General features: G+C 43.4%; 1 long non-coding RNA gene across 6 annotated transcripts in view; it reads right to left on the bottom strand.

Moving 5' to 3' along the window:
• Positions 1-27448, bottom strand: part of LOC141117248 (uncharacterized) — a 429977-nt gene that overhangs the window by 15387 nt on the left and 387142 nt on the right. For 3 of the 6 annotated variants that reach the window (XR_012237130.1, XR_012237125.1, XR_012237129.1), the window contains one exon: positions 11881-12508. The exons of 1 other annotated variant lie outside the window; for it this stretch is intronic. This is a non-coding gene — a long non-coding RNA (uncharacterized lncRNA). The remainder of the gene's footprint in view (positions 1-11880; positions 12509-27448) is intronic. 2 more of the 6 variants (XR_012237126.1, XR_012237127.1) reach the window with 2 other exon arrangements.

Genomic DNA, 27448 nt, shown 5'->3' with positions numbered 1-27448 from the left:
ACCAATCTTATGTGGTTATTTATATCTGCATATCATACATTTATTTTATTTTGTGCGGTATCTGCCTAATGCCGCGTACACACGAGCGGACTTTACGGCAGACTTTGCCCGGCGGACGGGATTTCGTCGGACAATTCGATCGTGTGTGGGCTCCAGCGGACTTTGTTTTCTCAAAAGTTGGACGGACTTAGATTTGAAACATTAAATCTATCCGTCGAACTCGAGTCTGGTCGAAAAGTCCGCTCGTCTGTATGCTTGTTCGACGGACAAAAAGCCACGCTAGGGCAGCTATTGGCTACTGGCTATGAACTTCCTTGTTTTAGTCCGGTCGTACGTCATCACGTACGAATTCGACGGACTTTGGTGGATTGTGTGTAGGCAAGTCCGTTCATTCAGAAAGTCCATCATAAAGTCCGTCGAAAAGTCCGCCGAGCAAAGTCTGCCGTAAAGTCCGCTCATGTGTACGCGGCATTAGTCTTTCTTGATGAGTCTTTTCAACATTACCTCTCTTAGTTTGACTTTATTTTATATTTTTTATTTTTGTATGGTATCTGCCTTAGTTCTCTGAGTTATTTTACTATTACTTTGGCTTTATCTTATTTTCATAAAACATTTTTTTAGCGCTGCATCTGTTTCTCGTTTGATTTAAGTTAGATAGAGTAGGCAGCCGAGTCAGTTAGCTGCACTTACAGTGTATTGTGTGTGTGTGTATATATATATATATATATATATATATATATATATATATATATATATATATATATATATATATATATATATATATATGCACCCTAGGTGGTGTGTGTGTGTGTGTGTATATATATATATGTGTGTGTGTGTGTGTGTGTGTGTGTGTGTGTATATATGTATGTGTATATATGTGTATATATATATATATATATATATATATATATATTGTATTCAGTTTAGCTAGATCCGTTCCGGTTATTCTCTTCCTACTGACAGGCAGGTGTTTTTACAGTATTTACAGCTACCTGAAGAAAATTAGTGGTGTTCTTCTGATCCTATTAGTCCTATTAGCTACAGTATTTACAAGTTAGTGTAGTGTGTCCTCTGCACAGTGTGCACCTAAAGCTACCTGAAGACAATTGCCGCTGTTCTGATCCTATTAGTACCACAGGCAGGCAGCTGCAGTATTTACAGTTAGTGTAGTGCTTCCTCTGCACAGTGTGCACCTAAAGCTACCTGAAGACAATTGCTGCTGTTCTGATCCTATTAGTACCACAGGCAAGCAGCTGCAGTATTTACAGTTAGTGTACTGTGTCTTCTGCACAGTGTGCACCTAAAGCTACCTGAAGACAATTGCTGGTGTTTTTCCATACTAATATTACTACAGGTAGGCAGTTGATTCTGCTAGCTGCCGTATCAGTATATGTATGTATGTATATATATATATATATATATATAGATATATATATATATATATATATATATATATATATATCCCAGCTTTGTGCAGCTACATCTCACTGCAGGCCATCAGTATGTCTGGAAGGCCAACAAGGAGAGGCAGACAGTCACAAGCCAATAAAAGAGGGCAAGCAGGCTCTGTGTCTAGAGGCAACAGTGCTGGTCGTGGAGACGGTGCACGTGGCCGTGGGACAGGCTTGTCCTTTTTTTCGGCAGCTGGCCGTGTTGAGCCGCAACATGTGGAAGACTTGGTGGAGTGGATGACCAAGCCGTCCTCATCCTCTCTCACCCAGGCTCAGGGTACTTTGTCTGGCAAAGCAGCTGCCAACGCGGCCTCTTCCCTCGGCTCAATGGCATCAGTCACTCCTTCCCTATCCCCACCATGTCCTCCTGAGAGTGCCCCGAACTGTTTGACCACAGTGTTGGGTACATGCTCCAGGAGGATGCCCAGCATTCTGAAGGCTCCGATGATGGTACCCAGCTAGAGGGAAGGCAGTACTGTGAGCCCAGAGAGAGGGGGTGCCCAAGAAGGACAGCAATCTGGCAGTCATGTTCCCCCAGCTGCAGCATGCTGCCAGCTTTGCTCCAGTGATGAGGAGGGAGGGTATGATGAGGTCACTGACTCCACATGGGTGCCTGATAGGGGAGAGGAGGAGGAGGCACACCTCCAATGAGGCAGGATGCCCTCCAGGGGCCAGCTTAAGGGCAGCACACTGACTGCATCACACCGCAGAGCTCCGCATGTGCAGGGCGCTGCTGTCTCTGAGCATTATTCCAAAAGTTCTTTGGTGTGGGCCTTTTTTGAGAAGAGTGCATCAGATCCCACCACTGCTATTTGCAACATATGTCTCAAGCGTATCTCGCGTGGCCAAAACATCACCCGCTTGGGCACCACATGCTTGACCAGACATATGTCGACCTGCCATGCAGTTCGTTGGCAAGCGTACCTAAAAGACCCACACCAAAGAACAAAGTGGACCTCTCCTTGCTCCTCAGCTGGGATCTCCAACCCCACTATACCTTCAGTCCTCTCTGAAACCTGCACTGAGAGGAATGAAGATGTAGAATTAGGTGTGTCACAGCCAAGTACTTGCGGGCAATCTGCTATCGGTACACCGATGTCAGATTGTACCAGGCAAATTTCCCTGCCCCAGCTGCTGCACCGCTAAAAGAAGTTCGCTCCCAGCCATCCACATGCCCAGCGGTTGAATGCTAGCTTGGCTAAATTGCTAGCACTTTAACTGCTGCCTTTTCAGTTGGTAGACTCTGCCCCCTTCCGTGAGTTTGTGGAATGGCAGGTGGCAGGTTCCCAAACGTCACTTTTTCTCACAGAATGCGATTCCGGCATGTGGAAGGCAATGTCTTGGCCTCGCTGGACAGGGCGGTCAGCGTTAAGGTGCATATTACCGCTGACTCATGGTCCAGCAGGCATGGACAGGGATGTTACCTATTTTTCACCGCACACTGGGTTACTCTTCTGACAGCTGGGAAGGATGCAGGACAGGGTGCGGTAGTGTTGGAGGTTGTTCCACCAGCACGCCTCCAAAATTCTACTAGTGGTGTTTCTGCCACACCTCTCTCCTCCACCCCCTCCTCTTCTTCTTCCTCCATGGCCTCTTCCTGTGCTGATTTGTCCTCGGAACCAGCGGTGCTCCGTAGGCGTTCAAGGGGCTATGCAAGCACGCAGGCAAAAAGATGCCATGCGGTGCTTGAGCTGGTGTGCTTGGGGGACAGGAGCCACACTGGGGCAGAGATTCTGTCAGCTCTGCAGGGGCAGGTTCAGAGGTGGTTGACGCCATGCCAGCTTAAGGCAGGTATGGCGGTTTGTGACAATGGCACCAACCTCCTCTCTGTACTCCGACAGGGACAACTGACCCATGTGCCCTGTTTGGCTCACGTCCTTAACTTGGTGGTGCAGCGGTTCTTGGGCAGGTACCCGGGCTTACAGGATGTCCTTAGGCAGGCCAGGAAAGTCTGTGTGCATTTCCGCAGGTCATATAATGCCAGTGCTCGGCTGGCTGACCTCCAAAAAGGAATTTAACCTGCCCAAGAACCGCCTAATCTGTGACATGCCCACCAGGTGGAACTCAACATTGGCCATGCTGCAGCGGCTGCACACGCAGCAGAGGGCCATCACTGAGTACCTATGCGACTATGGCACCAGGACAGGGTCAGGGGAGCTTGTTTTTTTTCCCCACGCCAGTGGGCTATGATCAGGGATGCATGCACTGTCCTGTCACCATTTGAGGAGGCCACGAGGATGGTGAGCAGTGACAGTGCATGCATCAGTGACACTGTCCCTCTTGTCCACCTGTTGGAGCACACGCTGCGTGGAATAATGGACAGGGCACTTGAGGCAGAACAGAGGGAGGAAGAGGAGGACTTCCTTACCTCTCAAGGCCCCCTTTATCCAGACAGTGTTCCTGCGTGCCCACCGATCACACAGGAAGAGGATGAGGAGGAGGATTGTGGCAGCATGGAGGTGGCACTCAGCATGAGCAGCAGTCTTCAAGGGATAATTTATAGTCCGAAGAAACCCATGGACTTGTACGTGGCTGGGAGGAGGTGGCTGCGGATCATGTCGTCCTTAGTGACCCACAGGACTCTGGACCGAATGCCTCAGCAAACCTACGCTGCATGGCCTCCCTGATCCTGCAAAGCCTGCGGAAGGATCTTTGTATTCGTGGTATCAAGGAGAGGGATGATTACTGGCTGGCAACCCTCCTTGATCCACGTTACAAGGGTTAGGTTGTGGACCTTATCTTGCAGTCGCAGAGGGAGCAGCGGATGAAACATCTTCGGGAAGCCTTGCAGAAAGGTTTGTGCAACGCGTTTCCAGAGCCTGGGAGGTTACAATTTCCTGGTCCTCCCAGACAACGTGTTGCTGAGGCTTCGGTCAGTCACAGAAGGAGCGGTGGAGAAGGTGGCCATCTGACCGATGCGTTCAGACAATTTTTTTAGTCTGCAGCCCCAAGGTCTGCTCAGTTCCAGCAACCATCGCCAGCGTCTGATTCACATGGTGCAGAATTACCTAGGGGCAAGATCAGACTTGGACACCTTTCCCACCGAAAATCCTCTGGGTTACTGGGTCTTGAGGATGGATCACTGGCCAGAGCTTGCACAGTATGCAATTGAGCTACTGGCCTGTCCTGCATCCAGTGTTCTTTCGGAACGCACATTCAGTGCTGCTGGAGGCTTTGTAACCGATCACAGGGTGCGCTTGTCCACCGAATCGGTCGATTGGCTGACCTTCATAAAAATGAATCAGTCTTGGATCACCAGCTACCAAGCACCTGATGCTGATGTAACTGATTTTTTTTTTAATGTGAGATCCCTTCAAGACGGCCTATGCTGATGCTAAGTGACTATCCTGTTATGCTGAGTCACAATCCTCTTCCTCCTCAATTTTCATGCTGATAGCTTGTAGGAACATTTTTGGTTCTGGGCACCGTCACCAGTGCCCAAGGCCCAATTTTTCAGCCCCTGTATAATTACAATTTTTGATGCAATACTTTGCAGCAGGGCTCATTCCTGCGCTCCAACTAGAGTATCTGTGAGGGGTTGCAGTGTTGTGGCACCAGCACCAGTGCCCAAGGCCCAAATTTTCAGCCGCTGGTTAACAGGGGAGTGTAATTACAATTTTTGATGCAATACTTTGCAGCAGGGCTCATTCCTGCGCTCCAACTAGAGTATCTGTGAGGGGTTGCAGTGTTGTGGCACCAGTGCCTAAGGCCCAATTTTTCTGCCCCTGTTCAACAGGGACATGTAATTACAATTCTTGATCTAATATTTCACAGCAGGGCCCATTCCTGCGCCCACCAAGAGTAACTGTGAGGGCTTACAGTGTTGTGGCAACACCAACACCTAAGGCCCCAATTTCTGCAGAGTATATAGGGCAGGCCCCTACTTTTAAACATCCAACTTACAAACGATTCCTACTTGCAAACGGAAGGAGACAACAGTAAGTGAGATGAAATCTACCCCTAGGAAGGGATATTCTCTCCTGTAAGAGTTAATATGGGAAAAACGTGTCTCCTCTTCACTGATACTTTATCACCAATCCTTGTTTCACTAAAAACCCCAAATTTTCAAAAAACATTTGTCATTGGGACAGAAAGTGAGGTGAAATCTTCTGAAGAGGTGCACAGACAGCAAAACAAATGTTACAGGGATGATAACCCTTCCCTATGTTTTCCAAAAAGCTTAAAAACAGATTTTTTGGCTGGAGCTACACTTTAAAAATGTACAGTTCAAAATTACAAACAGATTCTACTTAACAACAAACCTACAGTCTCTGTCTTGTTTACACCGCCTGTATACTGCTGTTCAGAGTATATAGGGCCTGGGGGCCCCACGCCTTTCCTTTTTTTAATTTGGGTGCGTGGTTCCCCTTAATATCCATACAAGATCAAAAGGGCCTGGTAATGGACTGGGGGGGTACCCATGCCGTTTGTTTCACTGATTATCATCCATATTGCCGGGACCCGACATTACATTAAAGCCGCAAGCAGTTATAAATGACTTTTATTCCTTTAAAAATGTCATTTTGTGCAGGGACTGTTCTAAGCACGGGAAACATGCGCCACTTTACAGGCATACAATAGACACCCCCCAGGTACGATATTTAAAGGAATATTTCACTTTTTTTTCACTTTAAGCATCATTAAAATCACTGCTCCAGAAAAAACGGCCATTTTTAAAACTTTTTTTCTGCATTAATACATGTCCCCTGGGGCAGGACCCGGGTCCCCAAACCCTTTTTAGGACAATAACTTGCATATTAGCCTTTAAAATTATCACTTTTGATTTCAAATGTTCGAGTCCCATAGACTTGAATGGGATTCTAAAGTTTGCGCGAACTTTCGGTCCGTTCGCAGGTTCTGGTGCGAACCGGGGGGGTGTTCGGCTCATCCCTAGTTATGAGATCTATACTACAATGTGAACAATCTGCACAGCAAAAAAAAAAAAAAAAATAATAATAATAATAAAAATAGAATTTCTACTCAATCCTGCTTTGTTAACCTATGTAGAGTATACGTGCATTAACATAACATGCATGTTATAGCTAATGTTCTACCAGCGTGAAAAACACGGTGCTCATCTTACTAGAAAGAGGTTAGGCTCGTTGAAATTATAAATCTCAGGACATGTGTTTTTTCAGATTTATTGATGATTATAACTGCTTTAGGTTGGGTTGACATATGAGCACGCAGCAGCTCACAGCAGGAGTCCGGTGCCTCCTTGTTCATCGTTTCAGGTTGGATTTCAGCCCAAATTCTTGGCTGAATTGGAACCTGAAATGGACCAAAAGATGTACAGGGCTCCTGTGCAAATTGCACTGGAGTCGCTGCGGCGATATGTGAACTGGCTCCATAGAGAGCCAGTCACAATCTCCTGTGTGAATTGGATGCAGGGAAACCCACATCCAATCCACACTAGTGTGAACCCAGCCTTACAAGAGCATTCCATGGATAATAATCAATACTTATCTACAGATTCACTTATTACAGTGTTTATGCTTATAAGATTGTTTTATCTATTTTGGGTTAACAGCTTTTGCTGCTTAGCAAAAGCTGTTAACTCAAAATAATTAAAACAAGCTGAATAGCCCTAGAAAACCCAATTTTCAAGAAACATTCCTCATAAGGCTCTTCAAACATACAACCTACACAGGTGAAGGTGTGATGTATCTGGATGAGCTGGGCAATTTGCAAAAATAAATACTTTTTTCCTTGTCCTTCAAATTTACAAACAAAACAAAAAACTAATATATATATATATATATATATATATATATATATATATATATATATATATATATATATATACACATATAGATATATATTCAAACTTCAGGTGGGTTACCTTCTTTTCTTAGTCTTTTAGTCAGATCACAGCACCGTCAAGGTGGACTCCCAATCTTCCACCATAAATCAATCAATAAAGAAGAAAGAATGGACCGATGCTAGATGCAAATAATACCTTTACTTGAAAATTCCAATCATACAAAACTTGAAAGTTCAGACGTGCAAGCTACTGTACAGTATCGAGCGTGAATCGCTCTTCATTAGGCTTCTCTGGCTGTGTGTGGAGAACCCGACATCATCTTCCTCTATTATCCCCACCCAGCACATCACCACACATGTATCGAATCAAACCATTACCATTACTGATTAACAAAGCCTCAAAATTTAACCCTCACTGTGTAAAAAAGAATAGTAAATGACGTTACAATTCCACAACCAAAAATATTTACAAAAGATAAACTCATGTATCATATAAAGTATCATCTTAGTTTTAAACATTATCCAGAAATCAATAAAGATCTCGTTATCTCAAAAAGTATTTTATCTGTGCCTTAATAGATCAGCAATCATTCCGGTTCATACTATTATAGTCTCAGATTTCTTAACCCATCTCAACTGGTAACTCTGTTGACCGATTTCTTACACGGGAATTCATTCCATTCGATCTACAGAAGATATAGAACATATATGTCTCACATATCAGATCATTATGTTATTACATTACCCTGCATCCAAATCCTATAAAAATAGGTATAGATCATAATCCCTATTCATACCCCCCGGGTATAGAGACTGTAGTCTATGAATCCACCAAACCTCACGTTTCCTCAATCTCAAAATCCTGTCTCCCCCTCTTTTGTCACGAGATATTTCCTCCAAAACCATAAACCGCAAATCGGTATCTTTGTGTCCCATCTCAGAGAAGTGACGTGACACAGGGAGGCCTGACTGTGGATGTCGGATTGTACTGTGATGTTGTGCAATACGATCCTTAATTTTCTAGGTAGTCTCACCTACATAGATGAGATTGCATGGACATACGAGAACATAAATCACATAGGATGTCTGACATGTATAGAATCCATTAAGTATTACTTTGCTTTTAGTTACAGGGTGAATAAAATGGTTTCCTTTCAGCATCAAATTGCATTGAATGCAATTAAGACACGGAAAACAACCCTTTCTTTTCCTACCCAGAAATGTTGGTTTCATTTCATGGGTGTCGGATCTGAATTCAGATCGCACAAGGGAATCACGTAAAGTTTTATTGCGCCGATAGGCTTTCATAGGAATATGTTGAAATTCCTCTATCTGCGGGTATGATCGCTTTAAGATTGGCCAATGTTTCCTCACTAGATTAAAGATCTTCTCGCTATAACTGTGAAATTGGAATGTGAATGGTATCCTAGACTTGGTAGATCTATGTTTTTTATGATTATAGATTTTAGTTGGCTTCAGGATCTTATTAAGTTCCTGTGTGATCAGACCATCTGGATAACCCCGCTCTCTAAACTTACAGCACATCTCTTCTAATCTACTATCCCTTATTGTAGTGTTGCTCACAATCCGTATTACCCTAAGAAGCTGGCTTCTGATAATAGAGCCAAATACATGGGGAGGATGAAAGCTATCAAATCTCAGGAGTTGATTCCTATCGGTGGGCTTAGTATAAAGATCAGACTCAATCCGTCCCTGTTCAATATATACCCGTATATCCAAAAACGGAACCGAACCGTCACCCACTTGCATTTTAAATTGAATATTGGAAGAAAAACCATTAATCATTTCATCAAAAGCTATCAAAAGCTTTCAAAGTTTCAATGTTGCCCCGCCAAACTGCAAAAATATCATCTATATAGCGCCACCAAGTGGCACAATGCCTTTGAAAATTCTCATTGTTAAAGATGTATCTTTGCTCAAAATCATGCATGAATGAACATGCGTATGACGGGGCAACATTGGAGCCCATCGCAGTCAGTCAGCTGTACAAAGTATTGATCTTTGAAAAGGAAATAATTATTATGTAGAATGACATTAAATAATTTTTCAAACAGAGAAATCTGGGCTTCCGAGTAGTGATTTTCAATAAGGAAGGGAGTCAATTTTTGTTCCCACAGCTAAATTACTGGACAAGGTACTGTCACCTCTAGTGAAAATACCCGATCTTACATCAAGGATTCCAGTGACTTCTTATTGAAAATCAGAGAGCTACCACAGATTCATGATGACTTTATTCTTGTAACTTGGGATCTAACAAGTCTTTATACATCGATCCCGCATAAGGCAGGCATTGAAGCAGCAATCAATTTAATCAGAGAGTGTCATGAGTACTCGGAAGCCCAAATTTCTCTGTTTGAAAAATTATTTAATGTCATTCTACATAATAATTATTTCCTTTTCAAAGATCAATACTTTGTACAGCTGACTGGAGTTGCGATGGGCTCCAATGTTCCCCCGCCATACGCATGTTCATTCATGCATGATTTTGAGCAAAGATACATCTTTAACAATGAGAATTTTCAAAGGCATTGCGCCACTTGGTGGCGCCATATAGATGATATTTTTGCAGTGTGGCGGGGCAACATTGAATCTTTGAAAGCTTTTGATGAAATGATTAATGGTTTTTCTTCCAATATTCAATTCAAAATGCAAGTGGGTGACGGTTCGGTTCCATTTTTGGATATACGGGTATATATTGAACAGGGACGGATTGAGACTGATCTTTATACTAAGCCCACCGATAGGAATCAACTCCTGAGATTTGATAGCTTTCATCCTCCCCATGTATTTGGCTCTATTATCAGAAGCCAGCTTCTTAGGGTAATACGGATTGTGAGCAACACTACAATAAGGGATAGTAGATTAGAAGAGATGTGCTGTAAGTTTAGAGAGCGGGGTTATCCAGATGGTCTTAATAAGATCCTGAAGCCAACTAAAATCTATAATCATAAAAAACATAGATCTACCAAGTCTAGGATACCATTCAGATTCCAATTTCACAGTTATAGCGAGAAGATCTTTAATCTAGTGAGGAAACATTGGCCAATCTTAAAGCGATCATACCCGCAGATAGAGGAATTTCAACAAATTCCTATGAAAGCCTATCGGCGCAATAAAACTTTACGTGATTCCCTTGTGCGATCTGAATTCAGATCCGACACCCATGAAATAAAACCAACATTTCTGGGTAGGAAAAGAAAGGGTTGTTTTCCGTGTCTTAATTGCATTCAATGCAATTTGATGCTGAAAGGAAACCATTTTATTCACTCTGTAACTAAAAGCAAAGTAATACTTAATGGATTCTATACATGTCAGACATCCTATGTGATTTATGTTCTCGTATGTCCATGCAATCTTATCTATGTAGGTGAGACTACCTAGAAAATTAAGGATCATATTGCATAACATCGCAGTACGATCCGACATCCACAGTCAGACCTCCCTGTGTCACGTCACTTCTCTGAGATGGGACACAAAGATACCGATTTGCGGTTTATGGTTTTGGAGGAAATATCTTGTGACAAAAGAGGGGGAGACAGGATTTTGAGATTGAGGAAACGTGGTTTGGTGGATTTGGTGGATTCATAGACTACAGTCTCTATACCCGGGGGGTATGAATAGGGATTATGATCTATACCTATTTTTATAGGATGTGGATGCAGGGTAATGTAATAAATGATCTGATATGTGAGACATATATGTTCTATATCTTCTGTAGATCAAATGGAATGAATTCCCGTGTAAGAAATCGGTCAACAGAGTTACCAGTTGAGATGGGTTAAGAAATCTGAGACTATAATAGTATGAACCAGAATGATTGCTGATCTATTAAGGCACAGATAAAATACTTTTTGAGATAACGAGATCTTTATTGATTTCTGGATAATGTTTAAAACTAAGATGATACTTTATATGATACATGAGTTTATCTTTTGTAAATATTTTTGGTTGTGGAATTGTAACGTCATTTACTATTCTTTTTTACACAGTGAGGGTTAAATTTTGAGGCTTTGTTAATCAGTAATGGTAATGGTTTGATTCGATACATGTGTGGTGATGTGCTGGGTGGGGATAATAGAGGAAGATGATGTCGGGTTCTCCACACACAGCCAGAGAAGCCTGATGAAGAGCGATTTACGCTCGATACTGTACAGTAGCTTGCACGTCTGCACTTTCAAGTTTTGTATGATTGGAATTTTCAAGTAAAGGAATTATTTGCATCTAGCATCGGTCCATTCTTTCATATATATATATATATATATATATATATATATATATATATATATATATATACACACAATACAGGAAAAAGGTGAATATGTGCTATATGATGTATCTACGTATAGCATATTTTTTAGGCATACAAAGGTTAATCTGTACCAGTAGAGTATAAGATAATGACAATAAAATGTTTACATTGTAAGGAAACCTGAGAATTGAGGCTACTGACAGCATATTGTAAACTTTTCAAGGGATTTGAACCAAAACGAGGTTTCTTTTCAGTTCCATGTATAAAAATGTGAAATTGAACTTAAGGTCATTTCACTAGAAAAAAGTGATCATGGCAAAAAAACACAGCATCTTGACATATTTAATATTTGACCAACGAAAGATAAATCAGAATCCTGTGTGTAAGAAATACCTGGAAATTCAACTTTGGCCCCAAGATGCTGTAGTCTCCATCCTGCCATGTTGACAATGTTCCTTCATTGACACTTATCTACCCAAATGTTGCTGCCATATTGAGTTGTACAGTATTTTGTGACAATTCCTGCACCCTATAGGTTTTACCCTTTCTGTAACATGACAATGATCCCCCCTAAAAAAAAAACCTCAAAATACAAGATGTGGGGTTATGAAAATACAAAACAATTTGAAGAAAATCCTCATTAGGTCAGTATGTATTACCACTAGACATCCTCTCCTTGGCCAAGTGTTTATATAGTACTGGCATCAAATTAATAGTGCAGATCATGACGTAAAGTAAAGGGATTTCATACTGTTCTCATCAAATCTGTTGGCATAGTCGTTCAGAAGATTACATTTCATGGCACTTTTCCTGATGCCTTTTCTGAGAAGCGTATTAACAGGACCAGTGAGGTAAAGTCACAGCACTGAGTTGTTCATATTGTAACGGTATTAATTTCCATCAGACCTTAACATTCTTCCAATACATACTAATTTATGAGGATGTGTACAGGTTTACATGAAAGTTCCATTATCCATTCAAGAACACTTTTTAATCTTGTGCTTTTATCATTGCTACTGACCTAAGGAAAGATAAAAAGACAAAAAGAACATATCCTCATTTAAGATTTAAAAAACCAAATAGACAAGCAGTATCTTGCAACAGGTATTCACATGCACTCTTGCTTAGCTATAAATAAGTAAAGTTTGTGCTTAGTGGATAAGGTGGTGAATTTAATAGATGTGTATCTTGTCAATTGTGAGCTGACTATTTGTGAGGGTAGACTATGGGAGCTGCTGACTTGGGCACTAGATCATGTCAACTTAAACTTAAAATATGGAACCTGTTCAATTGGGCAGGCACCAGACCTGTCACCATGGCAATGTTTTTGGTAAGTCAATCTAAAATGTCCAAAATTCTGTTTAATTTAAGCCATGCATAATATATTTTTTTTCCAGGCGTTTCAGCTATTGGTACTACTCTGAGAATAAAATGAATGGTCTCTCATACACATTTGCCTTCCAAAATGGTTCAATCACTAATACCAGATGATGAACAGTTACAGGGAAAGGTCTAAGTCTCAAATTAAAATTTACAGGGGTCCAGTTTGTAACATTTTCTTAAGGCAGAGGCTTGAATCTTGGTGACAGTCTTCTCTGTACATCACTGTCCTCAGCCTTCCTTCACATCACAACCCCCCCCCTTAACATCACAGCTCCCACTTTACATCAGTGTCCCCGTTATACATTACAATGCCCCCCATTACACATCACAGTGCCCCTTGCAGTCATAGCTCCCCTCTCCTCCTTTACATCACAGTCCCCCTTTCATCATTCAGCTCTCCCTGCACAGTCCTACCAGGGCAGAGGCACATAGCAGCTGGGTGTTTTCTTTCTCTGGTCTCCCACCCGGTCACTGCTATCATCCTCACAGCGGGCATGGCGGAAGGTGCTGCATATCAGGACAGAGGGCAGGTACTGCCCAACTTATTTTATCAACAAGCGGGTGATTACCAAATCCTGCCCTCTGTATTGATATGCAGCGCCTTCCTCTTGCCTGCTGTGAGGATGATAGCAGTGGCCGGCAGGGAACCAGAGAGAGATCATCCAGGCTGATAAGTGGCACAGCTGCGGTCCGGACAGGACTGTCGCTTGGTGCGGGTCTGGCATTTAGTGAACCCTGGTATCTTCAGTATTATTTTCTTATATTTTTGGTGACAGACTTTTTTCATAGGCTTGCTTCCAAATTTTGGTAATCTATTTTTCCATATTTTGGTAATAATTTATATATATATATATATATATATATATATATATATATATATATATATATATATATATATATATATATAATATAGGAAGGCCTGTTTACTGGCCTGAAGTTATGGGAGGAGCCCGGAGGGTATTTAACCAGACCACCCACGATGGTCTGTGTCGGTTCCAGTGCGCGGTAGTGCACATCACAGGGCTGACAGGGCTAACAACAAATTTCAACAACTAAAATTTCTGAAGTTTACATCAATGAACAATTAGTAGGAAATGGGGGCTCTTGCTTTGAATGACTTCACCACATCTGCAGACACAGGACATCACTTAGTCTCTCACACTGCTCTGGTGTGATTTTGTTCCATTCTTCTTCCAGTCTTTTCCACAGTTCTGTGACTGTAGTGGGTTTCTTGGCCATAGGTTGCCAAAGATTTTCCAGAGGTTTCCTGTTTAGATCCGTACTCTGGACTAGCCATTTCATTATTTCAATGTTTTCAGCTTCAAGGAACTGCTTTACCCGTTTTGCTGTGTGACAGGGCGCATTGTCGTGCATGAACATTTCTGACTGAGTGATGAACGCAGGGAAGGAACCGCAAGTTGTCAAAGGTTCTGATAAACATTTGCATTCACTCTGCCATGTAGCTGTAAAACAGAGGCTCAACTCCCACTGCAGAAAACATTCCCCAAACCATGACGCTTCCCCCTCCACCTTTCACTGACTTCTTTACACACTTTGGGTTCAGTCTTTCCCCAGTTTGACAACGAACATAATGAATTAAACTTGCTTTCATCATTAAAGTGAACTTTGGACTAGTTCTCCTCTGTCCACACAACATGCTCCTCAGTAGGGATTGACCGATATGGTTTTTTCGGTGCCGATACAATACTGATAGCTGATATTGTCTGCCGATATTCTGTACATTAAAAAAAAAAATTTGTTGCTGTCACAAGTAATGTAAACATGCCTTTTGACAGAGATCTACAAGACCCCAAACCCCTCCTCTGCACTTGAAAGTATTCAAAACGTCAAGATCAGCGTTTTTAAATACTATATATTTTTTTTTAAAACTGGCGCCTTTAAGATGCCATCCGGGAAGTGATGTCATGACATCGCTTCCAGGTTACTAGACCTGAGACCCGAACGAAGCATCGGCTTTGTTCGGGTCTTCAGCCAGCCAGCTGATGTGTCAGCTGGTTGCTCGGGACTCCCGGTGGGACGGGAGAGCCCGGGCAAGCTGCGAAAGGCGGCAGTTTTCCCTCTCACTGCTTGTAATAACAGCCGACCGTCCGCTCTAAAGAACGGTACCGTGGTGATGCATGCAGCTGCATGCATCACACCAGTAAAACCCCTTAAAGCAATATCGGTAATATCGGGTACATTTGTGCCCGATACCGATAGCTTCAAAAAAAGTGAATATCGGCCCCACTGATAACCGGTCGATCCCTACTCCTCAGCAAAGGTTAGTCTAGTCTTTTGATTCTTTCTGCTAATGAGAGGTTTGGTAACTGCAGAGTGGGCTTTCAGTCCAAATTCTCTTAAACGGCGAGACACTGTATGACGAGACAGATCCTTACTGTTGAACCGATTGCCCATTGAGATTCTCCGCATTATCCTGTCCTCTCTTGAATTTGTCTTACATGGACGAACAGCCTTCTTGGGGGACTTGAAGGAGTTTGAGGCGTAAAGATGCAATATTCTAGAAATCACAGAACGACAAACTTCTCTTGCTATGGCTGAATGGGTCATCCCTTTGTCCTTCATCTGGACAACCTCCTGCCGGAGGGTTTCCGTCACTTTAGAATGGCTCACCATCTTGCAAAACCAGTGAAAACTGGAAAGTTAGGCTGCCAGTTAAATAGGGTTTGTCAGATTAACACCGACAACTAGGAGGTAGCTGAAAATGTTCTCTAATTTTGATCAATGTGCTTTTTCAAATCTCACTGAAGTTTTTTATTCTGTGCTTCAAAATATATGTAACTCATGAAATATGCTTAACAAACTGCTCTTTTACTCCTGTTTAGATCATTTAAAATAGGACTAAGCAGCAGGCATGAACTGGCCACCGGGATTGCCAGGAGTTTCCCAGTGGGCCGGTTTCAGTGACAGGGGAGGTAGACGGGGACTCCCAAACGCTGCCCACCAATAAGCTAATCTCCCGCTTTGCAGCTGTTTAGAAAAAACTTCCCTGGGCCCCCTGTGTTCAGTGGGGACCGGGGGACAGAAAGCGGACTATTTCATCACTTTTGGCTTTGGGCAGATTAATCCACATCAGCGCACTACACAGTTGAAGGCTGGCCTGTGCTATATCAGTACACTGGAGCCGGCTGGGAGCGCTGCTGTGAATTAGTCTGTCTAAAGCCGAAAGCGATGAAATAGTCCGCTTTCTGTCCCCCAGCCCCCACTGAACACAGGGGAGACCCGGAGAAGTTTTTATTTCTAAACAGCTACACAGCGGGAGTTGGGAGATTAGCCGATTGGTTGACAGGATTTGGGAGTCCCCGCCCGCCGCCTCACCCCTCCCAGCCTGGAGTTTCCTCCAGCCTTAGTTACCCAGCTATGTGGTACCCAGGAGGAAAGGAGAGGACCAGATGAACCAGCAGTGCACATCTGGTCCCGGGCTCCCAGCTCCAGAGGAACCACCTGCAGGACAAGCACTGCACTTCGGACCTAGGTAGAAGAAGGTGTGTGTGTGTGTGTGTGTGTGTGTATATACATATACAGTATATCACAAAAGTGAGTACACCCCTCACATTTGACAACACTGAAGAAATGACACTTTGCTACAATGTAAAGTAGTGAGTGTTTTTGCTGTCCCCAAACACACCTCCAAGACGTCCACTTCCTTGCTAAAGAAGCTGAGGGTAAAGGTGATTGACTGGCCAAGCACGTCTCCAGACCTAAACCCTATTGAGCATCTGTGGGGCATCCTCAAACATCCACTAGTTTCGTGATGTCGTCATGGAGGAGTGGAAGAGGACTCCAGTGGCAACCTGTGAAGCTCTGGTGAACTCCATGCCCTAGAGGGTTAAGGCAGTGCTTACAAATAATGGTGTCCACACAAAATATTGACACTTTGGGCCCAATTTGGACATTTTCACTTAGGTGTGTACCCACTTTTGTTGCCACGTGAAAAGATATAATAAAATATTTACAAAAATGTGGGGGGGTATATTAACTTTCGTGAGAGAGTGAGAGAGAGAGAGATTGTGTGTTCAAGAGGTTCACATACTTGAATGTGTGTGCTTTGGACTCTTCCAGAACCTCCTCTTACTATTGAGACACAGGCTGGAGAAGCACTCCTCTAGTCTGTTCTCATATTGCTACTGTCACTGCGGGTATTGGCAGGGAGAGAGGGGAGGAAGCCAGCTAAGAGCGAGAGCTTGTGGTCCTGCTCAGTAGGGAAGGGGGAAGGGGGGGGCATGCTCGCTTTCTGAGGACTCATTTGTTGAGGTGGCTGATGGGAGATGTAGTCTTAGCATAGGACCAATGGCACAGAGCGATGGCGAGACTCTGTGGACACACGGCAGCACTGTTTTTAAAAACAAGAGGAGACAGAAGGTGCACACACGTATTCTACACACAAATAAAAGTTGATTCCTGGGGTTATGTATGCTCATGGTGCTGCATGTTACATCCTAAACATGGGTATATCATGCAACATGGGGAGAAAGGAGAACTTATCATTTAACAGGGCTCGAAAGAGTGATGAAGTTTTATTTCGACAAAGCACAAGCTCAAGTGCCTGTGGAAGATGAGCTTGTGCCTCATCGTCAAAAATGAAAATGTTATCACTACATCTTCACCTTTCAAGCCCTGTGAGTGCCACCTTATCTTTTGGATTATATATACTTCATGCTTTGCTTAGATCCTAGGCGCATTTTCTCTTAGATATGTGTGCAGTGGCAACTACTGGACATTATTATATACACACACTGATCAGCCATAACATTCTGACCATCCACCATAACCCATCAAGGCATGTACGCCACTAAACCTCTGAAGGTACGCTGCTGTATCTGGCACCAAGCCGTCTCTAGTAGAGCCTTTGTGTTCTGTAAATTGCGAGGTGGGGCCTCCATGGATCCAACTTCCAGCACATCCCACAGAGGCTCGATTTGAATTGAGATCTAGACAAGTTAACATCTTAAACTTGTTCTGCTCCTCAAACCATTTTTAGAATTCATAAGACCAGGCCACCTTCTTCCATTGCTTTGTGGTCCAGTTCTAATGCTCACATGCCCAATGTAAGCACCTCTGGCTGCGGATAGAGGTAAGCATGGGCCCCCCGATCGGTCTGTGGCTCAGAACCTGGCAAGCGACTCTCGAACAAAGAACTTGCCCTCAAGACTGCCTTTTTGGTGGCCATCACATCAGCAAAAAGGATATCTGTGCTCTGGGCTCGAAGAAGCCTTTTTCTAACCTTCTTCCCGGACAGAGTGGTCCTAATTCTTATGCTGGAGCCAAACCCTTCCATGTTCCAGTGTATTCCATGAAAATCAGGAGATTGTTCTCCCCACTTTCAGATCAGCCAAAAATTCCGACATCCATCCACTTGATGTGGGAATTACCTTGAAACAATATCTGAAGCCTATGGCTCCCTTTCGCCAGTCCAAATACCTCTTTGTACTCTTCCATGGGAAAAACAAGGCATTCATGTCTCATCTAGATCCATTGCTGCATGGATCGTTCAGTCCATCCAGTGGGCCTATAAAGGGAAGGGCTTGGTACTTCCGGAGGCAGTGACCGCACACTCGACGAGAAGTGTCTCAACATCTTGGGCAGCCTCATGGCACGTCGCCCCTAAGTGATCTGCAAGGTGGCCTCCTGGTCTTCAATCATCATACTTATAACCCATTATTGTGTTGAACCAGCTGCTTTATCTTCTGTTAATTTTGGTTTACAAATCCTGTCGGTTGAAGGTGTCAATTAAACTTTTTTCTGTGCTCAGCATCTGCCCATCCGGGTGTGTACGGCGAGCTATTTCCCAAATGTATGCTGCCATGGAGTCTGTCAGGAAAACAGAAAATTGTCTGTCAAATACTTACTGTAATTTTCCTTTCCTGATGGCAGCAGGAGTCCCCTCCCAATGTCTGAGTACAATGTCTGAGTAGTTACAAAACATGGCTGCTGGCTCGAAGCAAAGATTTATGGGAGTGGGGTAGGGTAGGAGATGGGGCAGGGCTAAACCCAAACTTATGCTGCCTTGGAGTCTATCAGGAAAGGAAAATTACAGTAAGTATTTGATAGACAATTTTCCATTTTTGGTTGTAACATGACAAAATGTTGAAAATTTCAAGGGGTATGAATACTTTTTCAAGGCACTGTATGTATGTATGTGTGTGTACTGGTGGGGACTAGCATAAATGGGCACTGGTGTGGCTGCATTAATGGGCACTGATCAGGCTGCATTACTGGGCACTGATCAGGCTGCATTAATGGGCACTGATGTGGCAGCGCAGCGCTGATGGGCACTGATCAGGTTGCATTAATAGGCACTGGTGTGGCTGCATTAATGGGCACTGGTGTGGCTGTGCTGATGGGCAATTGCGCAAAAAAAAAAAAACACAAGTAAAAACATTCCACTATTGGACATAAGACAGGGCAGCCTCACCAGTGCTCATTAATGCAGCCTGACCATCGCAGTCTGTTGTGTGGGGCCTGAATCTCACTACCCCTTTGAAAAACTGAAGGACAAGCATATGTATGGCCCATGATACTCCAGTGAATGCTGATAGCGCCAACACCTGCACCCAGAGAGAGCAGACCAACAGGGCCAGATCTAGGCCTGACTGTAAGAAGCCTAGGATGTCTTTGACTGCTGGGACACTACTGACTCTGGCTCTGGTGGACATATGGTCTGTGAATTTTGACCATATTCTTTCGTAGACTCTGTTAGTGCTCTTCCTCCTAGCATTTAAGAGTGTAGGGATGACTTCTTCTGGACAGCCTAGAGCCTCCAGCCTTCTCCTCTCAAGAACCAGGCCCTCAAATGTAGGTGAGCTGGGCATGGATGTAGGACAGTGCCCTGAGACATCTTGTCTGAGGTCTGAGGCAGTATATAAAAAAAACACCACACCAGTAAAGTGCACTACAAGGTCCAGCCCAACATACAGCAGTCTATGGTATCAGCATGATGAGGACAAATGTTAATTCCAACACAAAGGGTCCTGCAGTTTGCCATATAAAGATCCTGGAAGATCCAAGGAGCTTAAACAACAAAGAAATGTCAGCACAAGATCCGCATTAGAATGATGAAGCAATTTAATCCAAAAAAACAAATAGTACACTTACATGTTAAAATCTTGATGATCAGGGGGGCGTGGCCTGACGCATGGAGTAGGAAGATGTGCAGTGCTTCAGCTCCTGGGTCCCTTGGCTCTACAGGGCTTCACCACACCGCAAACTGCTGCCAAACCCGGACTAAATGGGGAAGGATAAGTACAGGGACCAGAAGGGAGCAGGGGGGTCCTGTCCTGGAGGGGATTTGGGGCACTTTTTTACCCGATCTTCAGCCGCGGCCCATCGCCGGCCTGAATCCAAGATGGCGCCGGCGCCGCCATCCCCAGCCCGCTCTGAGTCAGCCCTAGATTCACTGGCCGGTTCTCAGGCACCCCACCCCACTCCTGGGACACAGGATTGCCCCCCCCCTAGACGCTCCAGAAGCCACTCTAATACATCCCTGGGCTCAGAGGATGGATGGGACTTAGAATCTCAGATGAGATCCCTGCACAGCTACATGCGTTCTCTCCTCACAAAGGCTGACTTTAAACAGCGTGTTAAACGCATAGAAAACTTACAAGCAGGAGATCTCTGAGCTTAAAAGGGACATTGGTGACATAGAAGCTACCACTGAAGGCCTTCATACCATGGTACAGACACATGAGGAAATACTCAAATCTCACACAGTCATGCTGCAACACCTAGCGTACCAGCAAGATGACATTGAGAACAGAAACAGGCGAAACAACATCCACGTGAGCGGAATCCCTGAATCTGTGGAACCCAAAGATTTGAAAGCAGCAGTCACAGCCATCTTTAATCAGCTCCTGCAATTACCTAAAGACAATCCTCTTGAACTCGACCGGGTCCACAGGACCTCTGGCCCCAAGAAATCTGATCCCTCATTTGTACGTGACACTCTGTGCAGAGTGCATTTTTACAACATAAAAGAATCCATCATGCGTGCCGCCAGCACTTAGGACTCTATCCTCTTCAACACCACCCCCGTGATGCTGCTGCCTGACCTCTCACGCCAAACTTAAACCATGCGAAAAGCCCTATAGCCCCTAACGCAGTTATTTCAATCACGTCAGCTGAAATACCAATGGCGCTTCCCCTTCCAGCTATGGGTTCACCATGACGGTAAGACTGCCATTTTCCGCACGCTGGGTGACCTTCCCACATTCCTCAGCACCTTGGAGTTACCTCATGTGTCTATCCCAGATTGGCCCTTCACTCCCACCACACCAGGCCTGCCATACATACCTCAATGGCAAAAACAGAGGCGCAAACGTCGCCCTGGATCCTCCTCTCACACAGATCCCAACGATTAATGTCCTCTAGACCGGCTGGTCATCCTATTTTTTCTCTTTTTTTTCACAAATATTTTTATTAAGATATTTCAGTATACAAAAAAAAATAGAACAGTAGGGTAGCTTTGGAATAAACATTGAGGCACTTACAGAATATAATCATATTATACTGTGTCAACATAATGTTACCATGTGACTCACTGTTCTCAATTACCATAATATGAACTATTACCTACATAGGGTGTACCAAAGTATATATCAATAACTTGTACAATTAGTTCTATTGCCTTTTACGTTAGCATAACTAAATGTGTACCAACGATTAATGTCATTAATAAACAAGGGTGGAAAAAAGGAGAAAAAGAAGGATATCAGAGCTATCATCCGGTTAATCGGATATAGGACTGTATCTTGGGATAGGATACGGCTTGCCAAGCTGACCAGTTAACTATGTATCTTGCTTGTGAGCTATCTTTATATGCTAGAATCGTTTCGTATTCTGCCACAACATTGATTTTTGTGATTACCGTATTTATCGGCGTATAACACGCACAGGCATATAACACGCACATTCATTTTAAGAGGGAAGATTCAGGTAAAAAAAATTAAATTTTAAATAAGGAACTTTGAAGCAAAATAAGGGTCAGTGCCCATCTGCAGCCTCATCAGTCCACATCAATGCAGCTTCACCATTGCCATGAATGCAGCAGCCTCACCATTGCCATCAGTGCAGCCTGATAGATGCCCATCTGCAGCCCAGAGGGGACAGGGAGGGGGGTGGGACGAGCGCAGACAGATTACATACAGTGAGAATCTCCTACGATAGACAGAACAGTGGTCCAATGGCGGCCCAGGAGATGGGACTTCCTATTACAGAGACCGCCAAGTAAACAGGAGATTCTCACTGTATGTAACCTGATGGCCCTCCTCCCTGTCCCCTCCGAGGCAGCTAAAATTAAAGTATTGGCGTATAACACGCACGCGCTATTTGCACCCGATTTTCATGGTGAAAAAGTGAGTGTTATACGCCAATAAATACAGTAGTTCTCGTCTACTCGGAATCTCGTCAGTTTTCCATTTGCTCAACACCAGAGATCTGGCAGAAAATATGATGTGCATTGTTACTAATCTAGCTGAGATTGGGTATTCTGACATGTCAATGCTCAGGATTGCTTTCTCGATAGAGGGTTGAGTGAAAACCCCTGTAATTTTCGCAATTAATTTAAAAGTTTCATTCCAAAAGCTTCGAAGGTGGGGACATGCCCACACCATATGGGCCAATGTCCCAACCTGTTTACAGCCCCTTCAACAGAGGTTTGAGTTGTTTGAGGAATTTGGCAACTATATATGGCGTAAGGTGCCATCTTGCAAGAAGCTTTACCGCCATCTCTTCATAATTCAAGCACCTTGAAAACTAACGAGTATTTTTAATGCCAAAAGCCATTGTTTGTTTGTGAAGGTCCTGCCTAGGTCTTTTTCCCACTTGGTAATTGGCGTAATTTTGAGAAAAGTCGACTTGGAGTTAAGTAGATTCTATATTAACAATATTCCTTTCGCTTTGGGATTAGAGGAATTTAAATGTTTCCACAGTTGAGTGGGGATTTGGACATATGTTGTATCTAACTGATGAAGTCGGGAAGATATCTGCATGTATGTCAGGAACTCTGTTGAAGGTATATTAAATCTGGATTGGACATCCCGGAAAGGCATAAGTTTGCCCTCCTTCAGAAGGTCTGTTAAGAGAGATATATCTTTCCGTAACCAGTGAGTCAAAGATATGTTCGGGATTAACCAATGTAGAGATTCCATAGGGATGGGAACACTTGTAGTTTGGGCGCTTGGATGACATGTCTCTCTTAAGTCCATGGATTGAGTGAGGCTTGGATAGTAGGGTGACCAATAGAGATATTTGTAAGGTGTTTATTGTGTGCCAATAATAGGGACATTGGCATTTTAGGGTGTAACCATGCTTGCTTTAGTTGGCACCATGGTTTGGATTTAGATGTGTCTGACCAGCCCCTGAGTTGATCTAGAATTGCCGCCATATAATAGACTTTAAAGATTGGAAAACCTATCCCTCCTACTGATTTATGTTTGCCTAGTATTTGAGATGGAAATCTTGCTTTTTTCCCTGACCACACAAATTGGGTTAATTGCTTATGCATAGATGTAAAAAAAAAGGTGATGATGGAATGGGGATTGGGAGCGCCCTAAGAAGGTATGTTAATTTTGGTAGCAATAGTATCTTTTACACTGCTAGGCGTCCAGTCCATGAAATAAGATGTTTCTGGATTCTGGTTATTTCCTGATGAAATGTAATCAATAAGGGGCTGAAGTTAGTCTGGAACAGATCATTGATCGATGGGGTTAGCTGGATTCCTAAATATGATATAGATTTTGGGGACCGTGGGTAAGGGAGATCCTTTTGAATAGCTGCTTTAGTGGATTTGTCAATTGCTATGCCTAAAATACTAGATTTGGATGCATTGACCTTATAGTAGGCTACTTTGCTAAATAATGAAAGGGTTACATGAGCTGCGGTGAGAGAGTTGTAAGGGTCAGACAGAGTCAGTATTACGTCATCCGCAAACAGGGAAATTTTGTGTTGATTATTTAGAGAAGGGATGCCCTTTATCGAGGGGTGTGTTCTGATTTTTTTCCGCTAAGGGTTCCATAACCATTGCGAAAATTAAGGGAGACAACGGGCACCCCTGTCTCGTCCCGTTAGTTATTTGGAAATTTCTAGAGAACATACCCTCTGTGAACACATATGCAGATGGAGAAGAGTACAGTGCTAGTATAGCCTTATGGATTGGCCCAATCATACCAAATTTTTCCAGGATTTTAGATAGATAACCCCACTGCACCCTGTCAAAGGCCTTCTCCGCGTCCAGGGTGAGAAGCAGAGAAGGCCCTTTAGTTTTTTCAGCTAAGTGCAGAATGTTTATCATTCTTCTAGTCGCATCATTAGCCTGGTGACCAGACACAAAATCCACTTGGTCGTGGTTAATGAGTTTGGGAATTAGAGATGATAACCTGTTTGCGAGTATTTTATCATATAGTTTGATATCGACATTCAGTAAGGAAATAGGTCTAAAATTTTATGGGTATGATGGTTCTTTACCTGGTTTTGGCAGGGTTACAATGGTTGCTGTCAACATTTCTGGTGGAAATGCGGCCTTGGACACTGCAACATCAAAGACCTGCTTTAAATATGGGGATAGTTCATGTTGGAAAAACTGGTAGTACTCTGATGAGTATCCATCAGGGCCAGGTGACTTGTTATGTGGCATATTTCTGATTGTCTTTTCAATTTCGGTGATTGTGAAAGGTGCATTGAGTGTGGATAGTTCTGTGTGAGAAATCTTAGGCAAGTAAATCGATGCTAGGAATTTAGATATCAAGCTATCAGATGGTTGAAAGGTGTCTGGGTCTTCCTTAAGGTTGTATAATGCCTCATAGTAGTCGCTAAAGGTGTCTGCTATTCCTTTGGAATTTGTTACTACATTTCCTGTTTTGGGATTTGTCATATGGTGTATTTTTTGTTTTATTATTTTGTCTTTCAACTGATTTGCCAGCGGTTTCCCCGCTTTGTTGCTATATCGGTAGGAGTTTGCTTTTAGGATGCGAAAGCGGTTCTCCTGCTGTGAAATCAGGTGTGCACGTAATTCTTGTCTGAGATAGAACAGTTCGTCTCTAATTTTTTGTGTGGTATGTTGTTTATTTATGGATTCTAAACTTTGTATTTTATCTAACAGGTCATTAAGTCCTTTGCCTTCTGAGCTTAGTGCTCATTTGTATGAGCAAACCTCTGATATATACTTTATGGGTATTCCAGAGTGTGAAGGGATCGCTTACCGAGGGAGCATTAATATCAAAGAATTCCTGCAAAGCAGATCTAAGTAATTTTAGATTCTCAGGTTTAGAGATAGTAAAGATATCTTTCCTCCATCTATTTGCTCTCGTTTTGGCATGGCGATCCCCCACCTCAATGGAAATGGGAGAGTGATCTGACCAAAATATGACATGTATGTCAGATTTCACAATCTTTTGCAACAGAAATGTGTCTACTAAAAACATGTCTATACGTGAGTACGTATGATGTACGTTGGAAAAAGAGGTGAAATCCTTCTCGGAAGAATGCTGGCACCTCCACACATCAGAGAGACCTGATTATATAATAAATTGAGCTAAATTTGGCCGTCGGAGATGTTGGCGCTTTGGGTTAGATATGTCCAAGTCATTGTCTGTCTGGAATTGCATTAAAGTCTCCGCACATAATTATATGACCCTGCCTTATGGACTCCACTTTCTTCCAGATCTTCTGATACCTTTGTTGGTTCGTATTTGGTAGGTATAAGTTCACCAGTGTGTATTTGATTTTGCATATCTTGTAGACAAGAATGACATATCTTCCCAAAGGGTCTAAGTGAGACTTGATGTGTGTGAATGGGATGGCATCTTTAATTGCTATTGCGACTCCTCCCTTCTTTTTAGGACCATGCGCCATGTATACGTGGGGGAATTTTCGATGGCTGAAAGAAGGAGGATTGGGCGACTTGAAGTGGGTCTCTTGGAAGCATATAATGTCACTTTTGAGTCTGATTGCTTCTTTCCAAGCCATTTGCCGTTTATGGGGACTGTTTAGTCCCTTCACATTGAGCGAAGAAATATTTATTGCCATTTTGAGGATTTGTAGAGTACGTACCTCTTAGCTGTGGGAGCTGAGTTGGAGGATTCAGAGTTCATCTGACGTTGGTGTTGCTGTTCACAATCCTGTAGCAGGAAGTTAGAAGATGTGGGAAGGCAGATGTACAGGAGTTTATTGTCCACTACAGAGGTCCCGAGATACTGGCCCTGTAAGGCTAAACAAGGGAAAACAAACAGGGGGAACAGTGTTCAAAGGTATTAAAAATGAGCGATTCTGTGATGAATCTGTGTGGTGAAACTATAACTTGGGGGGAAACGAGAAAATTAACTCTGTGGCATTCTCCTGGGCCGCCAGGGGGTTCAGGAATTTAGTAATAAAGAAATATGTTTCAGACTGTTTCGGTATCAGAGCTTGCCCGGGTAGATGGAGGTGAATGCTGCACATCCTCTTCATCGGTGTGAGGGTCCAGTATTTGCCAGTCTCTCAATAGTTGGAGGCCATCTTTGATACTAGCGATCACATGTGACTTGCCATCTTTGGTGATCAGCAGTTTAGCTGGATATAACCATCTGTATGGAATGTGATGGTTATTTAAAGGTTTAGTAATGGTGGCAAGTTGCCTTCGTTACTGCATAGTAAAAGCAGAAAGGTCTGCAAAAAAGGACAAATCCTGCAATTCTGGGGATAGATCTGCTCTGTGTCGTACCACCATCATAAATGGGTCTTTAATGTGATAGAAATGGACCCGAACTATAGTGTCCCTGGGGATATGAGACGGGATATTTTTAGGCCGTGGTAGGCGATGGATGTGGTTAATTACCAGTTCCTCCAATTGCGCCTCCGGGAGTGCAACCTTCATGAGATTAGTAAAGTAATCTTTCAGGTCTGGTGGTTTGACCGATTCAGGGATCACACGTATTTTAATATTGTTATGTCTTGACCTGTCTTCCAAATCGGCTATTTTTGTTTTAAAGGTCATAATCTCGTCGTCTTTATCATTGAGGGTTTCTACCATAACATTGAATTTGTTGGTAAATTCTCCCATTTTAGATTCGATATGTGAATCCCTGTTAGATACCGCTGACACTTCGGATTTGAATTGTTGGGTAAAGGACACCATATCCGCATGCAGAGTGGAGCGGAGTGACACCAGCATGTCCTTAAGGGTAGTATCCAATACTGGCTGGTTAAGCATGGGGAAATCGGTAATGGATTCCTGCAGCTCCCTTGTGTCATCCAGAGAAGAGTTAAAACCTCTTACCTCCTTCATGTCTGCTGGCGTGCTGGACGACTTTTGCTTGCTCTTTGCTGGGCTTGAAAAAGGCTGAGGGAGGCGGCAGGTTATAGTCATACTCCTGGTTAGGATCGTTGATGATGCCACGGCTCTTGTGCAGCTTAGAGGCCGCTCCATGTTGTTTGTGTGCCACGTGTGTCTCCTCTGTGTTCGCCGGCGCCATCTTGGCTATGGGGCTGGCGCGGTAGTATTAAAAAGTCCGTCATTCCCTCCGGTCTGGTTACACTCCTTTCTCTTGTGGGATGGCATTGGAGAGTGTGCCCGCTCTGTTTTTGCTAG

Source organism: Aquarana catesbeiana, linkage group LG13 (assembly GCF_042186555.1).
Source record: "Aquarana catesbeiana isolate 2022-GZ linkage group LG13, ASM4218655v1, whole genome shotgun sequence".
NCBI classification, from domain to species: Eukaryota; Metazoa; Chordata; class Amphibia; order Anura; family Ranidae; genus Aquarana; species Aquarana catesbeiana.
The sequence above is the reverse complement of the archived record's forward strand: the minus strand, read 5'-3'. Positions and strand labels throughout refer to the sequence as shown.